Source organism: Leiobunum rupestre, chromosome 9 (genome assembly GCF_980474605.1).
Source record: "Leiobunum rupestre chromosome 9, qqLeiRupe1.1.hap1, whole genome shotgun sequence".
In the NCBI taxonomy this organism is placed as follows: domain Eukaryota; kingdom Metazoa; phylum Arthropoda; class Arachnida; order Opiliones; family Sclerosomatidae; genus Leiobunum; species Leiobunum rupestre.
This window is the reverse complement of record NC_143392.1, coordinates 11,615,798-11,628,436: the sequence shown is the minus strand read 5'-3', so window position 1 is coordinate 11,628,436 and position 12,639 is coordinate 11,615,798. Positions and strand designations below refer to the sequence as shown.

Below are 12,639 nucleotides of genomic sequence, written 5' to 3'. Positions count from 1 at the left end.
GCCAAAATCGACCACCAAAATTCCAACAATATGGGAAATTTCCCACAATCTGGCAACTCTGCTACTAAAATATAATGAAGAATATTTTTACTCCGACTATGAAGAAGATTGTGCTACATAACAATGTTGGGAAAAAAACCGTTATTTTTATAATTTACTGATTTATTTTACTTTTTATCTGTTTTCGACTTTGTTTAACCGTGTATACATATCAACAATCAACTAAAAAGTTTTAGTTTCGTTTTTTACAAGTCTCACCAGAACGAAGTTTTAGTTTTTGTTTCAATTTTGATTTTGTATAAATGCCGGAAAATGCCTCGAAAATTTTATAAAAAAAATAGGAAATTCTCAAGCGAATTAAAGGAAAATATAGGAAAAACCATAAGCAAAAATAAGGATTCTTATCGAAAATCAGTAGATAAAATAAAGTGAAATATTGGATGAAGAAGGGTACACGACGATGGAATGTTTTCGGGTTATAGACTAGGCCTACATGAGAATTTATAGGAAGGTATTGAAAATATAGGAAATGTGGTCACCTTGTAAATGTTTTAAAAATCGAGGGGTCGGACACTTGCCATTATTTTGTACGGGATTTCGGGATTTCGTAGAGATTTTGGCGATTTTATCATTTTATTTTTAAGTGATTTTGGGATTTCAATGTTAATTTACCATAGATAGAGTTTAAAGATTTTGCGATTTTAGACAAAGTGTACGCAGTGGCGTAGCTGAGAACTCAGAGGCCCCCCCGCAAAAATTTCTATGAGGCCCCCCTTTTTAATTTTTTTTTATGGTTAGCGGGGGCCCCACCCGAAGCTCGAGGCCCCCCCCGCACCGCGGGCCCTGCGGACCATCAGCTACGCCACTGAGTGTACGGGATTTTGATAAATGTCCGACCCCTCGTTAAAAATATAATTATTTCGATAAGAAAATGTACCAACATTTTGAAATAATTTTTAGTTAATTAAAAAAAACAATTATTAAAAAAATATAACTTGGTTTAAAGGCCTAGGTTTTGTTCTGCCTGTCCCCCTTTAAATTAACTTAGTGGAGCACAAATACCCTGGTGGTAGGCCAACTGCTGAACATGTTGGCCTAATTTAAAGGGGGACAGGCAGAAGAAAACCTAGGCCTTTAAGCAGCCAACCCAGCTTTTTAATAAACTGGCCAGCTACGCATACTCAGTGGTACCTAGGAACACCAAACACCGCACCCCACACAAGGAGAACGCAACCCGTTACAAGTCGTTCATTTTCTTGCGTACATTTTTCATTGGTTAGACGCTTTAGTGCCTGCTGCCGTCGGAAGGGGAAAATTCGGAAATTGTCTTCCCCCTTCCCGTAAAACGCTCAGCGTAAAGGCACGTCCAATGAAATTTGTACACAACAATGCGTTAGCGTGTCTGAAGGCTAGCTGCGTTCTCCTTGTGTTTGTTGCTCCTAGCTGGCACGTTCCAATTCCCACGTGCCACCAATCTTGCATCTCACGCCGTTAGTTAATAAAAGCGGGAAAGCTCCCCTAGTGTTGTGTAGCGCCATCTTCTGCGGTAAAATCTATTTTGAACAAAACAAAATATGGCTAAAATTAAAACTTTTTTGGTAGAAATCTATGCGATATTTATTGCGTCCGGATTTATTTCCAGTGAGGAATAATGACTATGTTGGGATGATATTTAGTGTTTCTCAACTTCCTTCTCTAACAGTAAGCTCCGCCCCCCCTTTTTATAACGTAATCAAACCGGTATCTCCTAATTGGTGTAAACACAAATAATGCTCGTGTGGAACATGTCCTAATTGGTGTAAACACAAATAATGCTCGTGTGGAACATGTCGTAAATTGGTGTAAACACAAATAATGCTCGTGAGGAACATGTCCTAATTGGTGTAAACACAAATAATGCTCGTGTGGAACATGTCCTAATTGGTGTAAACACAAATAATGCTCGTGAGGAACATGTCCTAATTGGTGTAAACACAAATAATGCTCGTGTGGAACATGTCCTAATTGGTGTAAACACAAATAATGCTCGTGTGGAACATGTCCTAATTGGTGTAAACACAAATAATGCTCGTGTGGAACATGGTGAAGCAGACATTATTTTAACAGATTTGTCTTGCATTTTTCGTTCTAAATAATTTAGAAAATGGATGGCAGCCTGGTTTTCCTGCGACTTATTAACAGGGTTGCCATATATTTTCGATGTGAAATAAATAATTTAGAACGAAAAATGCGTGGCAACCCTGTTAAAATAGCGTCTGCTTCACCATGTTCCACACGAAAGCTTCCGAAAGCCGCCGCTTGAGGCAAATATGAATAACGCCCATTAAGTGGTTAAAATCAAGAATAGATCTATCCTAAGTATACGCTAATTTTGTTTAAATTTTAGTGTTAAATTATTAACAGAATTTATCCAAATACAACGGTTCTGTAAGTGACTCTGCCCTGAACTGTTAAACCATAAGTGTATCATATTATTACATAAGTGTGACACTTCCTATTCTTCAGCAACAAACAGAAGGAGAACGCAGCTAGCCTTTAAACACGCTAACGCAGAATTGTATACAAATTTCATTGGACGAGCCTGTGCGCTGAGCGTTTTACGGAAAGGGGGAAGACAATTTCGGAATTTTCCCCTTCCGATGGCAGCAGGCGCTAAAGCGTCTAACCAATGAAAACTGTACGCAAGAAAATACACGACTTTTGACGGGTTGCGTTTTCCTGGTGTGGGGTGCTGTGTTTGTTGCTCCTAGTTCTTTACATGCAAAAGTTTTACTGAGAGATATTCACACGACAGACTGCATTACGGGCTTCGTTGCCGTTTTGCGTCCGCTTGCTCCCGCGTTAGGCTAGGCGCCCACTGGCTCTCCGTTTCGTATCCGTCCTGCCTTCCACAGGGCATTGTCTCCGTTACGAGGCAAAGGCTTGTGGAAAGTAGTACGTAGACGTTACGAAGAGCAGTGAGCGCTTGGCCTCACAAGTGGCCTTTGACAGCGCCTCGCTAGGGGGAGATTTTCTTCTCGTGATGACGTCACTCCGTTATTAGCTCTCAGTAAAATATTCCTCAAAGTGACAAACTTACGCGAAATATTATAGACTTCTGGTTAAACCAATGATCCAATTGTATTGTCAAATCCCTGAAAGATATAGTGTAGAGTAAACCCGGCATCATTTTAATAATCCGCGTTGAGTACATTTTTCCATCCATAACCATTAAAGCGAATGGTCCAGGAAAGTCCTGGTAGGGGGAGTACCCATCATTTAAAAGCGCGTATTTTACACCTCTCTCTCTCCCCAGTGTATTGTATTTTTAAAGAGCGGGGTCTCTTCCGAATGGGGAGGCTGTGACGTCGTCGGGACACGGTGGGAGCCCCTCATCATAAAACGAAAGGTCTATTGTATTTCGGGCAAACTACGCGTTGTGCCCCGCGCGCCCGTGCTAGTCCCCGAACAGCACTTACGAACGTGTGTTCTACGTCCATGAATATTTTTATTCCCAAGGCAGGTGAATTCGTTGGTCCGGAACGAGACTCTCTACCCGACCACTTCATTCTTCCACTTTTAGGATCATTTTCGCGCGGGATTCTAAAGAGAAAATACTCACAATAGGGCAATTTTTTCTCATGTCGAGTGGTGGTGGTGTAACGGGATCACTTTTACACGTAATGGATATACGCGATAGATTGCCGTTTCTGGTTTAATCCCGGAGTTGTTGTTTTGGATTTGAATGGTGTTAGACTATTTTCCGGGCATTTTTTTTGGGCTTAGTTAAAACTAGTCGCCGTGGCGCATCCAAGCGGGGGAGGGTGGGGGGTTACTTAATAACGTTCGAAATTACATTTTTATTTTTATTGTTTATTAATTTCCTTGCATGACCCACAGAGCTTTTAATGAATTTATTAAGTTAGCAAAGTTAGTGTAGATAAACAGCTCAAATTTATATTGAATTGTCCAATATTTATTTTATGTAATTTAGTACAATAAATTAAATGGTTCTTTTAAAATAATGTCAACAGAGTTTGAAAATTGTGGATCAATAAAACATAGGTTCTATGAACTGAAAAGAGTTTCCAGTTGGGCCAAATCCCGCCTGAATGTGCGTCTTTCAAAAGGATGGTGTGGGAAAATCTGCTTGGGTGGATGTCGGTTTTAAGGCTTACTTGGGAGGGTTTACATTATAATAACTAATCATTATTTCTGGGTAAAAACTACAGTAGCTATTTAATATTTTTAATATTCGCAAAATTAATTCTTATTCGAAAATATTTCCAACTGTTAATAATAATAATAATAATAATAATAATAACATATTAATAATAATCCGCTAGGGTAATACCCAGGGCACCATCTTAGTACTAAGTCATCGAGCGACTTTTAATTCTTTTAAATTAGGTGGTAATGTTTGCGATGCGTAAAAGGCTGTTGGCAAGCCCTTCATGCCACGCGAGCCAACAGCTCCCCACACTCACTATTACCGCTAACCTCAACATGTAAGCCTTGGTTTCCACTAGGGCGCGTAACGGTGCGTCACCCAACTTTGGGGCGTACAAACATTTTGACGCGCGTAAAGAAAAATGCATTATGACGCCCGCTAGTGGAAAGCAAGCATTACAAGTATAAAAATTTTTACGAATTTTTTTAAGCTGCTATCAAACAAGGCTCCTTTAAAAAAAATGCCCGATAATTTAGCTAATTTTTAAAATCGTGATTTAAACGGCAAGCGACAACCAAAATGTTGTTCCTATTTCGGCGGGAGGGCGTCACTTATACCTGGAAACTCTGGAGTTTATAAGAATCATTAAGGGGAAGACTACAGTAGCCATTGTCTACTTTCGCGCTATTTCAAGCTGAACTCTTTTAATTTGGTATTTTAACTTATAAAATTAATATTTAAGTGTAGAACAGCCTCTTGTTTAGTGACTAAAATAATTTTGACCATTTAAAATTTAAAAGTAATTAAGTTATTACGTTTTAATTTGGACCCCGGAGCTAAACAAGTTGGGCAAGTGCCCAAACTACCCTTTAGTTAGGACCTTATATCTCGTTAACTATTAATATTAGAATTATCAAAATTATTTTAAGCACTAGAGGAAGGTTCAGCCTAATAATAAAAATATAGCCTAATAACAATTATGTAATTGTTAAAACAGAAACGTTCAGCTTGAACGAAAAAGAGGCTTTTACTGTATTCTTCCCCCTTAATAGAGAAAATTTACTATGTTTTAGGAGGTTTTATAGGGAAAGGGGTTCCAAATGGGCCATCTTTAAAAGTAAATGGCTATCTCGACTAGAGCTCGGCGGAACAGATAAATTAACCGCCAAAATTTCGATTATTCATAAAAATTTCGGTTAACTGTTAATTTATGCAAAGAATTTAGACCCCAGGAATGGAAACTGCAGCTCCATCTAGTATAATTTGTTTGTCTCTAGCCTCCGAAGGCAAACCTAGGTTGACTGGCTTATTTCCGGTTCTATTGATTCGCCTAGCCGGAAGCTCTACCGTCAACTCGAGAGCCGAGACATTAACGGTTTTTCTTTCGATTCCTGGGGTCTATATTCTTTGATTTATGGATATTATTCGCTGTCATAAAACGATTTAATATGCAAAAAAAAGTTTTTTTTCGGATAATTTTCGGTTATGGATAAAAACATAATCTCTAATCTCGACCTTCAAAATTTTCATCTCGGGAAATACTTAAATCTTAAATTATAAATATAAGCACCCATGTTTTAACGTAATTCGACATGTTCAAGCAATATTTAACGACCAAATTTTGAAACATCTCATAAGATTAATAATTTGAGCTTGTTCGTAATTTGTAATCGTATTTTAAAACTTGGTAAATCATTAAATATCTCAAGACACAAAGCGAAGCGCGCTATGTTAAAAAACTATTTACATCTAAACTACATCTTGCCCTTTCTGTAGTTGTGTGCCCTTTTTCCGACTAAAGTATTTTATCATAAACACACGTGTTGGGCCGTAACTTTATCGCCAAATCTGGCCAAAGAAAAAGCATTAAATCTGCTAGGCCTATAGCTACAACATTTTTTATGAGCGCCAAAAGTTCCAAACGATGTCCCGAACACGCGATGCAGGTTGCGACGTTACTAAGCCGAAAATCAACTCTTCTTCGCCACCACGGTAGCTAACCTTTCATCACCTTTTTAATTATATTCGGGGGGAAAACGCGCAAAAAACCTGAGGCGGTTCTCACGAAATTTTTACCATGATTTAGGTATAACCATGATAGAAACAAACTATCTTTATAGGGTTTAACTTTAGTCATGGATGAACCGGGTTGTTTTGAAGCTGCTTTGCCCCAGTCTGGATACTGGAATGAACCCCCTTTGTTTACAGCCAAAGGAACAGTAATTGCTTGTGTTTTTTGGTATTATTGTTCCGACTTGGAGCTTATTATCTCGTAGTTTTTGTAGACAAGGCTTAGTTTTTGACTCTATACCGAAAGGGAAGTGAAAATTAACATAGTAACGAACTTATATGTAAATTTATACGCCTGCTTATTTTGTTATTTTTGGTGAAATGAGTGATGATTTTGATCTTCGGTTCAAAATGGGTCATTTGTATTTCCTAATAGCCTGCTAAACTGTTTTGCAAAATCCAGGTGTTTTTGTACGTAACCATTTTCTTTGGTATACTAAAACTGTACTTTTGGATGATTGATATGTCGGATTGGCTAGATCAGAAGTAAATTAACTTCGTTCACTCCGGCAAGGTCAAACTTACAAGGAGAGTACCCAAGGTGTTTATTGCCGATTTTGTTCAAAGTCGGGCGTAATGTATATGAGATATGAAATTTCCCAAAAGGAGACGTTGCACTACCCATTCGTTTCGCTATAGCAACCGAAAATGTTTTTGATCACTTAAAATCTCCATTTAAAAAAGCATGGGATTTTCTCGGTTTCACAGGGTCCTTGCTACGAAAATTTTTAAAAATTTTGAAAATCACGAAATGTGTAATTTGGACCACATTTAGGTAAATTTCATCAAGTTTGGGTAAATTGAAACATTTTTAGGGGAAATTTGTAACACATTTTGGGTAAAATAAGGAAAAAAATCTTATTTTGGTTGTAAGTGGTCAAAAACATTTTCGGTTGCCATGGCAAATCGAATGGGTAGTACAACGTCTCCTTTTGGGAAATTTCATATCTCATATAGGTCTACATTACGGCCGACTTTGAACTAAATCGGCAATAAACACCTCGGGTACTCTCCTTGTTAGAGATCCTGGGCCCATAGGCAGATAAGGAGTCTGGCCCCTTTTCACGCGCTGCATTTACTCTTATCCCTGGAACTAGGCTCTGTCTGAATTTCCCTGTTTCATCGTAGAAGTCTGAGCTCTACGGTTATATTACTAAATAAAAGCTCTTGACAATCGTCGACTAAATACGCGATAATTATGCAACATTGCGATTAAAGGCTGCGTCCGTAAACTGCCAGGCAGAATTTTTGGTAATTTTAAAACGAAATCTTCTATCTAGGAATTTCTCCAATATAAATTACGATTGATATTATAGATTTATGCCTTCGAATACAGTAATTACGGTCACTGGAGGGCCCCTTCCAATAATGGGCCCCTAGGCCGCGGCCTAGGTTGGCCTAGGCGGAAATACGGCACTGCACTCCGGGTTATCTCTACATCATTATTTAACTATTGGGATGGTACAACTTCATAAAGGTTTAGTGCTACCAGAACAATGTTTAAATTATCCAAATATTATTTTTTCCTTGTGATAGTAACTACTTTAAAATGAAACATGGTCGTTGACATTTTTGGTTTTAGGTAGTATTCCGTAGGCGTCATCATTGTTTATAGAACAGTCATTGTCAGACCCGTTTTCCCTCTGACGTTGATTCTGCCTTCGGGCCATAGTCACCATCTCGTATAAATTTATCGTGAATACCACGCAGTGACGAACCAATAAATTAATTCATGGTGGAAAGTTTGGCTGTGGAAGGCACTGGTTAAAAGAATTAAAAATATAATTATGTAATTAAAAAAACTTTATACATTCCCCCTATTCACATCATTCACGGCTATAGCCATGGTGGGTCGGACACATGCAAATTTTGGCTTCGGGATTTAGAATCTCAAAGTGATTTCTGAAATCAGAAACTGATTTTAAAATTTCAGATCACGATTTTCGAGTTGATTTCTGTTTTCTTAAGACTGATTTCCAAATTTTAGAACTGAATTTCGCCAAGATTTCGGATTTTTAAGTTGATTTCACGATTTCTAACATCATTTTTCTCTAGAGTGTACATGATTTTTACGAATGTCGGAGCAATCGTAAAAACCTAAGGTCATGGTACGTATGTGAAACTTACAAAAGGTCACAACAAACCTGTAAACCAAGTGCACTAAGTTAATAATTATACTTCATAATCATGTACGTTCCCTGTCTTCCGCGCATTAAAGTTTTACTGAGAGCCGTTGCTAAGTCGTTAGGCCTAATACTCACTCTTTGCCTCGTTGTCATAATTAGTGTGAGCGCGCCGAGGCACTGGACCGGCGACTGATAATTCGTTCTTTAGCTAGAGGCTCTTATTAGTTGGGGTATGACGTCACTCATTGACACACTTATAAGTAAATAATTATAGTCTTATGGTAATATCACTATCACTAATTGACATACTTATGGGAGATAATTGAAGGCTTATGGTACTAACAATCCCACGTGACACTAAGTCACTCGTGTTTTTTCATATAGATAAACCACTCCAAATCGCCGCCATGAGACTCGCCCAGTTTTACTGTCTGTTCACTGTTGTCCATTTTAGGTAAACATCACGTGACTGAAACCACCCCAAACCCGACACCTTCTTAGGTATCGAATTCCCGTTTGAAAACACCCACATATCATTAACACTTCTTCAAGTTTTCTGTCGGGTATAATAACTATTTATTAGTTCGTGGGCGACCCGATGGATGGAACCCAAAATATGCCTTAGAGGCTATTAATTGCATTTTGGAGGGTGATGGTCTCGGAAGGCTGTGGTCAAAGGGGTCCGCTCCAAACATGGAAGCTCAAACCCGACATTCAAAAACCGATCGATCATCGGCGTAACGAGTTTTTAGCTCTGTTCCTTTCTTCGCAGTCAGGTACCCCTTTTTTGGCCGCCTTTGTACGCTAAACAAAGATTTTATTTCACCTTTTCGCGAACCCTACATGCGGCGGCTATTCCTTTGATTTTTTCCACCTTTATTTCCACTTAAATCTGAGAAATGTCCGAAGAAAAGTTTCTAGTTCCGAACATTAATAATTTCTGTTATTTTCTTTCATTTATTTTCGATTAGGTCTACCATGTCTGTTACCAAGAATTAATTTCTACTTGGGGAGAATGATTTTGTGGAGACGATCTTTAGCTTAGCTCCCCTTCCACCCCACGCTCTAACAGTAAACTCCTCCCCCCAAAAAAATATCCAATCAGCCCGTTTTCTCATTGGTTCCCTAACATCTTTCGAAGTTCCGATGCGATTAAAGCTGGTGACGTTTTTCATTCCGCCTCTCGTGACAGGGGGACAATTTGACCATGGTGCCCACGGATCGTCTCGACATGGTCATCCTGCAAAAATACATTCTTTGGTGTTACTTAGGACGGTATTGTTATAAATAATTGTACCAATCGCGTGGGAGATGGTATATTTTGTTTGGTATTCTGGAGACTTCAGTGGTGTAGACAGAAATTCACCAACGGTGGGGGTTAAATTGCCGAGGAATCCCAAAAGGTGGTGAACATTTAATTGCGGGGTTGTCTGATATAAATTAATTTCATTTAAATCGATGAATTAAATCAAGTTATTTTTAAATAATTGATTCAATGTAGTTATGGAAAAGGTAGTAATGGCAATTCAAATATATTACATATATCAATTAATTTTAACTAAGATTAATTTAAAATTTAGTTTATATTACCAATACAAATCCTTAATCAATATAGGGAAATATTTCCTAATTGACCTGACGAATTATTCCCAAAAGTGTTATTACTTTGCATTAGCTAACCTTAACCCAATTTCAAGCAGCAGACGAATTTATGTAGCAGACTACAATTCCGACCAATCAGACGTTTTTCATTCCTATTTATACCAATTTTAAAGTAATTAAGGAGTAATAATTATAACATAAAACGTCCCAAATACACTAAAACTCTAGTTAACGGTTGAGAGTAATGAGTGTAAAATTGTAAGCGAATACTTTTGGGCTAGTATGTCAAGAAAAATAGGCAAAATATTTTTTTAAATCATTAAAATCAAAATACCGCTTAAATTTGATTTAAAAAATCAAAATATCAACAACCCGGCCGCTCGGGTCTATATTAATTTAAAACCAAAAATTTTCTTTTTTCATTAATTTTAAAATTACGCGAAACAATTAATAAATTTTCTCTTATTTTACAACATCGTGTAATTAAGGGCCTCCCAAAAACTAGTAAGTTTTTAAAGGATAAATGAAGACATCTTATGAACTTTCTAATTAGCTTTCTAATTAACCTTTTGAAGTCACGGTGGTTATTAGCTAACGGGGAAAAGATGTACGAAACCAAGTCACTCAATCATAAACGTATAACATTGTTAGAACATCCTTTAAGCGAAGAATGAGAAAAGAAAATGACTTTTTTCCCGCAAGAATGCCCCGTGTGACCCCCACCTCAACCGAAAGGGGGCACCATTTCTGAGAGAGATATAGATCCATTTTTCTTGTCATTTTGTAACGGGGCTAGATATGGAAGTTGGTTTCTTAAAAAGAACAATGTTTGGCCATCATTCATGTATTTCCCCGTTGACTCCTGGGAGGTCCTATAATACGTTCTGATTACCACTAATGTCCTATAACAACCTAAATAGATTACGGTTGTGTTTAGGATATGTTAGCTAAAGCTGTAAAATATTGATATCGATATTTTTATCTTTTTTGGAAAAATATAACCGTAAAATTGTTGTTGGGGTTCTAAAAAGATAATTTAAAATAACTACTGTAAAAATATGTTAAGAATTAAGTTACTGTAAATTTATGTCATAGCAGACGAAACTTTGTAACTTCATTAGCGACATCTCTAGATTCGTTGCGGAATCAATATTTAGCAGACGACTTTTTTTTTAAATCCCGCTAGCCTTGATAATAAAAGTTCAGCAAATAATCTATGGATGGCGCTACGTTTGCTGCTGTCGCGCACAAATTATCACGACGGTTTTAAGACAAAAGTTTAATAAAATTATTCATGACCCGGACGTGATTCGAACACGCAGCCTTCTGATCTGGAGTCAGACGCGCTACCATTGCGCCACCGGGTCGACATTGAATGGGAGTAAAAATCATTATTTTCGCGCGTTTTCCTATTGCTACTACTTATTCGCCATCTAGTGCGTAATGGCGGCCCTATCGATTGACAAAAATTGATAATTTAAAATAAATAAGATATTATTTTAATTATATTCGTTGTAATCACTATTTTATTACGTAAGTGGTTTTAACATTATTCAAAATAATATATTTGTATAAATCGATTTACAAACGCTGTTTTTTCTACTTAAGACAACGATAGTCTAGTGCATCATATGACTCGGTGGCGCAATGGTAGCGCGTCTGACTCCAGATCAGAAGGCTGCGTGTTCGAATCACGTCCGGGTCATGATACTTTTTATTTTTTTTTGTTTATTCTCACAATTCAACTGTGTTTTAAAAAATAAAGTTGTAAAATTCCTGTAAATTATTTTATGTTAAATACAACTTTTTATATTTTGGCCCAAAATTTTTTTTATATATTTCACCTGGTTTATTCGTTACGTTGTAGACAGGTGAAAAATAGGACTAATAAATCATAACCTCTAATCTTAAAGAGAGCGTATATTTATCTAAAAATATTTTTAATAACTTCCTGAAATGTCACATTAAATTAAAGCTCAACAGTACGTCATTTTTTTTCGCTTCTAGTGTCGGCACCCCTGGCCCCTCCTGCCATGAAGTGGTAATTAATTTTTGGCGCGAACAGGCGCGAGCATTGGCGTAGTGTTATTTTATAGGTGTCAATTGTCCCCCCCCCCGCCCGCAAGCCCACCTTTAAGGCGTTTATAGCCTGTCAGATTTTGGTAAGAGATAACCTATATATTGCAGCTATCATAGACCGTTGTATGTTGAAATATATCTGCCATGTTTGTCTCCTAATAATAAAATTTATAAGAGGCCTTTGTAGTTCTTTTTAGAATAAAGAAATTCTTGTTAAAAGTTCTTTTTTATATATATTCCCCATCCATAACTAATTCTGAAATTTTTCCAACACGCGTTATTAGACCATTTTTAGTACTTTGACAATATTTTTTCTCTCTTAATTTTCGTATAATGTTTTAACGCGAAGAAAAAATCTTCCTCTCGCTGTCTGTTGGTCTTGCTTTTCCTTGACCCATTTATTTGGAAATGAATTTTTCGATAATAATCTTCTTCAGTTTTTTAGCTACCTTTTTATATTTCACGTTTAACTGTTTTTTTTATTTAATTTCCTTGATAATTAATAATATTAGCTTAATTTTATATTAAGTGAAATTGATTTAGTATTGTAACTACTTAATTATTGGTTTTAGTTGTTCAATTGTATATTGTGGTTTTTAGTTTGATTCGAAT

The 12,639-nt window shown here is 37.0% G+C and overlaps 2 non-coding genes across 2 annotated transcripts; one reads left to right on the top strand and one right to left on the bottom strand.

Moving 5' to 3' along the window:
• Positions 1-11,243: 11,243 nt before the first annotated feature.
• TRNAW-CCA (transfer RNA tryptophan (anticodon CCA)) lies at positions 11,244-11,315 on the bottom strand. Its single transcript has one exon. It is a non-coding gene; the product is annotated as a tRNA-Trp (tRNA).
• Positions 11,316-11,581: 266 nt separating this feature from the next.
• TRNAW-CCA (transfer RNA tryptophan (anticodon CCA)) lies at positions 11,582-11,653 on the top strand. Its single transcript has one exon. It is a non-coding gene; the product is annotated as a tRNA-Trp (tRNA).
• The last annotated feature ends 986 nt before the right edge of the window (positions 11,654-12,639 follow it).